The sequence below is a fragment of the Physeter macrocephalus genome, chromosome 14 (genome assembly GCF_002837175.3).
Source record: "Physeter macrocephalus isolate SW-GA chromosome 14, ASM283717v5, whole genome shotgun sequence".
NCBI classification, from domain to species: Eukaryota; Metazoa; Chordata; class Mammalia; order Artiodactyla; family Physeteridae; genus Physeter; species Physeter macrocephalus.
In genome coordinates, this window is record NC_041227.1 from 10,179,195 (window position 1) to 10,188,532 (window position 9,338).

Sequence of the window (9,338 nt, forward strand, 5' to 3'; positions counted from 1 at the left end):
ACTGGAGAGGATGTGGAGAAAAGGGAACCCTCCTACACTGTTGGTGGGAATGTAAGTTGGTACAGTCACTATGGAAAACACTATGGCTGTTCCTCAAGAAACTAAAAATACAGTTGCCATATGATGCAGCAATCCTATTCCTAGGCATATATCCAGAAAAACTATAATTCAGAAAGATACATGCACCCCTATGTTCATAGCGGCATTATTTGCAATTGCCAAGACACGGAAACAACCTAAGTGTCCACCAACAGATGAATAAAGAAGATGTGGTACATATAAACAATGGAGTACTACTCAGTCATAAAAAAGAACGAAATAATGCCATCTGCAGCAACATGGATGGACCTAGAGATTATCATACTAAGGCAGAAAGAGAAAGAAATACCATATGGTATCACTTATATGTGGAATCTAAAATATGACACAAATGAACTTATCTACAAAACAGAAGCAGACTCACAGAGAACAGACTTGTGGTTGCCAAGAGGGAGGGAGGGTGCCAGAGGGATGGAGTGGGAGCTTGGGGTTAGCAGATGCAAGCTATTATATACAAAATGGATAAACAACAAGGTCCTACTGTATAGCACAGAGAACTATATTCAATATCCTGTGATAAACCATAATGGAAAAGAATATGAAAAAGAATGTATATATATATGTATAACTGAATCACTTTGCTGTACAGCAGAAATTAACACAACATTGTAAATCAACTGTACTTCAATAAAAAAAATTAAAGATAGAAACTACCATATGATCCAGTCATCCCACTTTTGGGTATATATCCAAAGGAAATAAAAACAGGGTCCCAAAGATAGATTTGCACTCCCGTGTTCCCTACTGTGGCATTATTCACAACAGCCAGATAGGGAAACAATCTAAGTATCTGTCAATGGATAAAGAAGATGTGGTAGGTATATGTATAAACACACACACACGTATGTATACAAACATATATGTATATATACATATACACACAATGAAGTATCATTCAGCCATGAGAAAGATATCCTGCTGTTTGTGACAACACAGATGAAACTAAAGGACATTATGTTAAGTGAAATATGCCAGACACAGAGACATAAATACTGCATGGTTTCACTTATATGTGGAATCTAGGAAAGAACATGAAGTCAAATTCATAGAAACAGAAAAAAGTGGTTTCTGGGGGCTGGGCAAAATATGGAGAGGTTGGTAAAAGGGTACAAAGTTTCAGCTGTAAGATAAATAAGTTCTGAGGATCTGATGTAGAACATGGTGACTGTAATTGATATCGCTATTGTGTAATTGAAATTTGCTAACAGTACAATTTGAAGGTTTTCACACTCAGAAAAAGATCAATATGTGAAGTAATGGATGTGTTAATTAATTTGATGGGGGAATCCTTTCACAGTTTCTATCGTCTCATCATGATGTACACTTTAAATACCTTACAACTTCATTTGTCACACCTCAATAAAGCTGAAAAAGAAATCGGTGTTCTGTGGGAGAATGATGGTAGAAGCCTCCTATTCTGCCATCTTGCTGGTATCATTTTAATTTCAAAAAAACAGGCAGTTTAGTCACTCAGGTCTGAGACAGTGCGAGAGCCTCAGTAACCCACCAGCTACAGGACTGAGACCTTCCCTTCGCATTTAGAATGATCCAGATTTCTGCCAAGACTTTCGACAATCTTCCCTGCCTACCACTTCTCCAGACTCAGCTCTGTTCCTCCATGTCAGCCTCTCTTCTGTTCCTCACCTAATCCTAACCCTGGCCCACCTCTGCCTCAGTTTTCCCAAGACTTGAAACGCTCTGACCCCTGAGGCTCATGGAACTGCTCTCCCTCACCCCTCAGGTCCCCAAATCAAACCTCTCATCCTCGGAAGACCTCCCTGACAACATGGAATGTGGGATCTACCTCCACCCTGCCCACAAATACACCCACCACGACATACACAGGATTCTCCTGTTTGCAGAACCGTTTGCTGGTTTACAATCTGTCTCTTACAGCTGTGAATTCCATGTGAGCATGGATAGTCTTTGTTCGGGTTCAATGCCATATACCCAGACCCTGCCCTCAGTAGGCCCTCTGGAACTATGTGCTGAATGAACAAACGTGTCCAAGTTTCATACAGGCAAGTGACATTGGGAACAATGGATTCATCCGGAATGCATGGAAAATTAATCCTTTCCTAATATTTAACACATTTTTAAAACCTAAACATCTGACTCAAGAGAGACCTTTCTTCTGTCCCATCTGGCTCAGTTCATTCACTTCTAATGACACATCTGTGGACTCCAGGCTGGCTTCTAGAAAGAACCAGTTCCCTTTGCTGCAGACAGCAATAAAGACCATCACTCCCTCGGATCCTGAGCCTGCCAGGCTCTTACCTGCCTTCTGGCTTCCTGCCGTCACCTGTGGCCCTCCCGCCTGTAAAATGCTGGCTGCTGTGGCTCCACGGCTCCTCGGGGACAGGTGAGAGTAGGGCGGCCGGCCAGCTGCCGTTTACAAGCCGAATGTGAACCGCGACCTCCCCGGGGAGTCTGTCTGACAAGGTAACCGGGAACCTGCAGCAGGCGAGGCTCTCCTGCTCAACGAGCTATACTGTTAACGCGTTTTGGCGGCGGCTCTCCTCCTTCTGGTCCTCCCCCGACACACCTGCACGCCCGCTGCTCCCGAGCCAACCTTCTCGTTTATCCTCCAGGTGATGCAAAGGAGCCAGGGCACGCCGGGGGCACTGCCGCCTCCCACGCTGGGCCTCGCAGAGTCCTTCCGACGTCCACGCTGTGCGCACCACTGCTGCCCCGACGGGGGCCCACGCTCTCAGAGCAGGTCCGGGCCCCTCTGAGTCGGGAAGTGGGGATCCCAGACGCCGCCGCTTCCCACCACCCGGCGCCCATGTCCTCACCCTCAGGGCTAATCGTTTTGCTCTTTAGCCCTGTTGGTGTCAGGCTCTCAAGCAGGCCCGCTTCTCCCACTCTCTAGCCCCTCTGAAGCTCTGCGAGCCCACCTTCTGCCCCCCCGCCCCCAACTCCCGAAACACAGTCGCTGCTTCTTTGCCCTCCACGTCTCACGGCCCACCGTCAACAAAACCCCACGTTCTCAGTTTTTTCCCCCCAAGTGTGCCTGGAGTTTTTGCGCTGAAACCCACCCCCCTCCTGAGGCCCCCGCTTCCCACGCAGACGTCTATGGTACCTTATCACAAACATAGTGGTTTAAGGTGATTCAAATTCATTACCTTACGGTTCTGGAGGTCAGAAATCCAACATGGTCTCACTGGGCTAAACTCAAGGTGTCCGCAGGGCCGTGTCCCTTCGGGAGGCTCGAGGGGAGAACCCGCTTCCCGGCCGGTGGGCCTCCCTCCATCTTCCAAGCCGGCAACTGCACCAGCCCGACTGCTGCCGCCCCGATGCCGCGTACGCCTCCGTCTGACTCTCCGGCCTCCCTCTTATAGGGACGCTTGTGATTACATTGGCCCCACCTGGATAATCCGGGCTACTCGTTCCATCTCGAGATTAGTAATCACACCTGCCAAGTCCCCGCTGCCGTGTAAGAGAACATACGCACAAGTGCCAGGGATGAGTGGACATCTTTGGGGGGCCGTTGTCCTGCCCGCTATGCCCCGCAGAGGGGCTGCCTATCTCCCACAGCCCTTATATCACTGGGCTCCGGGATAGGTGTCCTCCTTACTGTTTTCCGCCACTTCTAGACTATTCTCCACCTGGCCACTGTCCTCATTTCTTGGTGACTTCAGCTCCTGGGTCCGGGCACTTTCTTCAGCTGTACCCCCTTTTTAAAAAAAATTTTGGCCGTACCCCACAGCATGTGGGCTCTTAGCTCCCCGACCAGGGATCCAACCCACGCCCCCTGCATTGGAAGGCGGAGTCTTAACCACTGGACCACCGGGGAAGTCTCTGTACCCCTGTCTTAATTTTCAGCAATTTCATGTTCCTTAAAGGATCCTTTTCCCTTCCCGACCTCTCAATTTCTTAAATTCTTCTGGTCCTGTGATGCTTGTCCTCCTCCTCTGGCCATTCTACCCTAGGGCAGTGGTTCCCAAACCTTCATGCGTATCAGGAAGCCTGCGGGGAGAGGCGGGAGTTTGTGAGAACACAAATTGCTGGCTCCACCCCCGGAGATAATGACTCAGTCGGTCTGGGGTGGGGCCAGAGAACCAGCATTTCCCGGCGAGGTCCCAGGTGGTGCCTGCTCCTAGCACCGCACTGAGGACCATGGCCGGAGACCTTGAGATTACCAGTAACTGTAGCCCCTGCCCCCATCATCTCGGTCTCGAGCACCCCTCTTTGACACTGGCTTCTCTCCAGCACCTGACTCCAATAATCCCACATCCCACCTGCCACCTCTAACCCTTTTGCCCTTCGACCTTTTTTTTTCACTCTCGTCTTCCTCTTGGTGTGCTTCCTCCTCCCCTTTCCCAGCTTAAATCCCATGGTGAAGCATCATCCACCCTCCCAAGCTGGTTAAATCCAACGCTCAGTTTCCTCCGTGCCCGTGAACTTGGCTACAGAAAAACGTAAACGTACTCCATACCCGTGACCGCCCGTGATGCACGGGCTTCCATCACTGCCTGGACACCAGCGTCCATTTCTCCTTGTCCTCCACTCCTGACTCTCCTGGATGACTCGTTCACATCTTCTCTCTCTCCTTAAACTCCCAGCGCCTCCTCCCAAAGCTCTCCCTCTCTTCTCCCGGCCTTGCTTCCTATTTCGGGAGGAACATGGAAGCAGGTGGAAAGAGCTGCCGTGAGCTCCTACCACCGCACCTGCCCCACCAGCATCAGGGCCCCTGTGCTCGCGTGGCTTTGCCTCGTGATACTTCAAACACCGTCCTGTTCCTACCTTAGACCACCCCGCTCCGTTCCCTCTCACCTTCTCAAGACATCGCCCAGCCTCCTTCTCTACTAGATAATTCCGATCAGAATACAAACATGCAATTATTTCCCCTACCTTAAAAATAATTGCGTTAGCATACAGTATTTATTTTTCTCTTTCCGACTTACTTCACTCTGTATGACAGACTCTAGGTCCATCCACCTCACTACAAAGAACTCAATTTCGTTTCTTTCTATGGCTGAGTAATATTCCATTGCATATAGGTGCCACATCTTCTTTCACCAACAGTGCAAGAGGGTTCCCTTTTCTCCACACCCTTTCCAGCATTTATTGTTTTTAGATTTTTTGATAATGGCCATTCTGTATGGAATCTTAAAAAAAAATGGTACTGATGAACGTAGTTGCAGGGCAGGAATAAAGAGGCAGACGTAGAGAATGGACTTGAGGACTTGGGGTGGGAGGGGGAAGCCGGGGCAAAGTGAGAGTAGCATGGACATATATACACTACCAAACGTAAAACAGTTGGCTGGTGGGAAGCAGCCGCATAGCACAGGGAGATCAGCTCGGTGCTTTGTGACCACCTAGAGGGGTGGGATAGGGAGGGTGGGAGGGAGACACAAGAGGGAGGAGATATGGGGATATGTGTATGCATATGGCTGATTAGCTTTGTTGTGCAACAGAAACTAACACAGTACTGTGAAGCAATTATACTCCAATAAAGATCTGTTAAAAAAAATAATTGTGGATCCTACAATTCCCCTTCGACTATTGTCTTATTTCTCTGTTTTCCTTTACAGCAAAACTCCTTGAAATATTGCATGTATCCACTCTCTCCCATGCCTCTCCCCTACCACTCTCTCTTGAACTCCTTCCCATCATCTTTCACACCCACTGACACCACCTTGTCAAAGTGACCAGCGACCCCAGGTTGTTGTTAAGTCAGCAGTCAATTGTCCGTGGTCATCTCGCTGGACTGGTCAGCAGAATCGGCGGTTAAACCCGATATGCTTCTTTCACGTGGCTTCCACTGGGTCTTCTTCTTTTCCACCGGCCTCTCCTTACCATCTATTGCTGGTTCCCCATCATCTCCCCAATACTGGGATACCCCCAGGCTCAGCCCTTGGGCCTGTTTTCTATCTGCGCCTGTTTCCTTGGTGATCTCAACCATTTGCATGGTTTTAAATACCATCTATGTGCCTAGGACTCCCACATTTATATCTCCTGCCTGGATCCTTCTCCTGAATTCCAGACTCAATTATCCACCTGCCCACTTGACAAACTCCATCTGGAACTCAAGGTGGCTTCTGGCTTCAGACAGTGAGGAAATGAGGGCCTCAGTTAACAGCCCAGGGAGAACTGAATCCCGCCAACAGCCGCTGACTTTGCCTGGAAGTGGGTCCTACCCAGTCATGCCTTGAGCAGACTCTGGCCCCTGCCACTTCCTTGATCACAGCCCCATGAGTAACCCCAAGCATAGGGCCCCAGTTAAGCGGCTCCTGGTTTCCCAACTCACAGGGACTGTGAGATACTAAACGGCTGTTGTTTTCAGTTGCTAGTTTTGAGGTAGTCTGTTATACAGCTACAAGCAACTAATACACACAGAGAGGTCAAGTAACCAGCCTGAGGTCACACAGTTTGTTGGAAGGGAGTCAGGATCCAAACCCAGTCTGTCCCCTAGATCTTGTGTTTTTAAACTTCCAAGAATACCACCTCCCAAAATCTTCTGCATCTTGAGTTATGATGGGCATTTCCACCAGCATCTCCATAAGGAGATGGACACTTGTGAGCCCTGTCCCTAACAGGTTGATTGGGCCTCTTCCACCCACTCACTCAGCTGCCAGATGTTGGTTCTGAGGCTCCAATCGGACCGCATCACTCGTAGATTTAAAGCCCCATGATGACCTGCCCATCCCTGCACCGCCCAGAGCCAGTGCCCACGTGTTTGCTGCACACACCTCCTGCTCCCAGCCCACGGGCCTCCCTGCACTGGTCCCTTCCTCCCAGATGGCCGTCCCACCCCCGTTTTGGGATTCTGGAGGAGCCTCCTCCCACCCACTTGGCACCTTGGTCAACCCCTCCCCTTTATCTTCACCTCCCCCTCTCCTGGCTCCCAACCATCAGCATTTAAACAAGCCAGGTGTCCCCTGCCTAAATAACCCAGAAATAAAGATGGAAAAAGCCATCCCCCCCACGGCCACCTCCAGCCACTGGCCTGACTCCTCTGCGCTTCCCGGCAGAGGAAGTTCACGCGTCTTGTCCCAGCTTCCTCTACTCCCGCTCAGCCCCCCGCGCTGCTCTGCAGCCTCTGCCCCCGGCACGCTGCCGCAACCGAGGCCACTGGGGCCCTCCCCCCGCTGAGCCAAATGGATCCTTCTCGAGTCTTCCCTTCCTGGGCTTCTCTGCAGCGCTCGGCCCTGTTGAGTTCTCTCCACCTCGTGAGCCTCTTCCTTCGCTCTTGGCTTTCTGGGCACCCGTGCACCTGCCTCCCTTCTTCCTCCCATCAGCTCTTCGTCCTTTGCAGCCCAAACGGAGGCTCCCCAGGCATCGGCCCCAGGTCCTCTTGTCTTCTCCTCCATGGGGAACCCACCCCGAGATGAACAATGCCCACATTCATTAGCTCCAGCTCAGACATTCCCTCACCCACTGACACCCCATGTAGATGGACCTTGGGCCCGTCACACTGTCATACCCAGGACGGAACTCATCACCTCCCCGCAGCCCTGCAAAACGTTGTTCTCCTCCTGTGAACTCCTCTCTGAAGATGACGTCTCCATCAACCCTGTTGCCAAACCTAGAATCCGAGGATTCAGACTCCGTGCCCCTCCCCGTCCCCAGCCCCATATGGCAAACCGGGCACACCTCCACCATCCTCCATCTTCATACCCTGCTGTTTTGTTTTTGATCTGGTGCCTATTATGTGATCTCTCCCCGACTGTCCTTCTTCCCCGTGAGAAGTCAGCTCCCTGAGGGCAGGGACCGGTCTGTCCAGTCCACACCTGTGCCTGCAGCACCAAGAGGGGCCAGGCATACGGCAGGCACTCCAATATTTGAGGAATGAAAGGATACAGTTTGCAGTCAGTTTTCTCTGGAATCCTTGGCTGCAGCCTGCCTTCTAAGATGCTCTTCCACTGCAAACTGCACGGCCTGGGGGTGATGGTCTGAGAGGGGTGGGGGATGTCTGCGGAGACGCGAACTTTCTCCTGCACTTGACTCAACCAGAAGCCCAGGTTAGAACTAAATCACGCCTTTGGTGTCCAGCCTGGAGCAAAGGAGAGAGAGAATCCACTGCAGCAGCAGGAGGAATGCAGGGCCAGCAAAGGAGGCATCCTGGGCGTGGTCAGCTGAACAGTGGTCCCCAAAGATGCCCACATCCTGCCCCTGGGAATATGTCACCTTACAAGGCAAAAGGGACTTTGCAGCTGTGATGAACCTTGAGATTGGGAGGTTACCCTGAATTATCCAGGTGGACCCACTGTAGTCACAGAGTTCCTTATAGGACGGAGGCGTGAGGGTCAGACTCGGAAGACGTAATGACAGAAGCAGAGGTCAGAGTGGTGTGAGCCCAGGAACAAGGGAAGCTTCTAGAAGCTGGAAAAGGCAAATAGATTCTGCTCTAGAGCCTCCAGAAGGAACCAGCCCTGCTGACATCTTGATTTTAGGACTACTGACCTTCGGAAATGTAAGATAATAAATTTGTGTTGTAAGCCAGTAAATCTGTGGTGACTTGTTGTGGCAACAATGGGGAACGAATACAAATAGTACCTACTCTTGCCTAACTACCTACCAGGCGGGTGCTGGCCACTTCAACGGCCGCTTCCTTGGCTATGGACTGAAAACTCAAGTTAAAATCCTAGCTGCCAGTGTGATGGTATTAGGAGGTGCCTAATTAAGGGAAATTAGATCTTGAGGGTGGAACCCTCAGGGGTGGAATTAGAGCCCTTACATAAGAGGCTCCAGAGAGCTCTCTTTCCGCCCCGTGAGGACGCAGGGAGAAATGGGTAGTCTGCAGTCCAGAAGAGGGCCCTCACCAGGACCTGCCCATGCTGGCATCCTGGGCTCAGACTCCCAGCCTCTGGAACTGTGAGAAATAAATTTCTGTTGTTTACAAGCCCTCCAGCCTATGGTACTTTGTTATAGCAGCCCCAACGGATGGAGACAGCTATCCATGGTATTCTGCAAAGCAGGCCCTCTTGTCTGCATTTTATCCATCAGGAATCAGAGGCTCTGAGAGGTGATGCGACTTGCCCAGGGCCGTGTGGCTGGTTGAAGCTGCACTGCTTCTCCAGGGCACCTCCACCTGTTTGGGCTTCAGTTTCTCCATTTGTCTCACGAACTGGTTTGAGTAGATCAGCCCATCCACCAAACACCAGCTTTGTGGTTAGTAGAAGTTCTGGGAGGAAGACTTGGAGGAAGCACGTTTATGCTACAATATCTTTGGAAGGGCTGAGTGGAAGTTAGAAAGCCCTTCTTGCTTTTTGCTGCAGGCCTTCTCAGAGCCT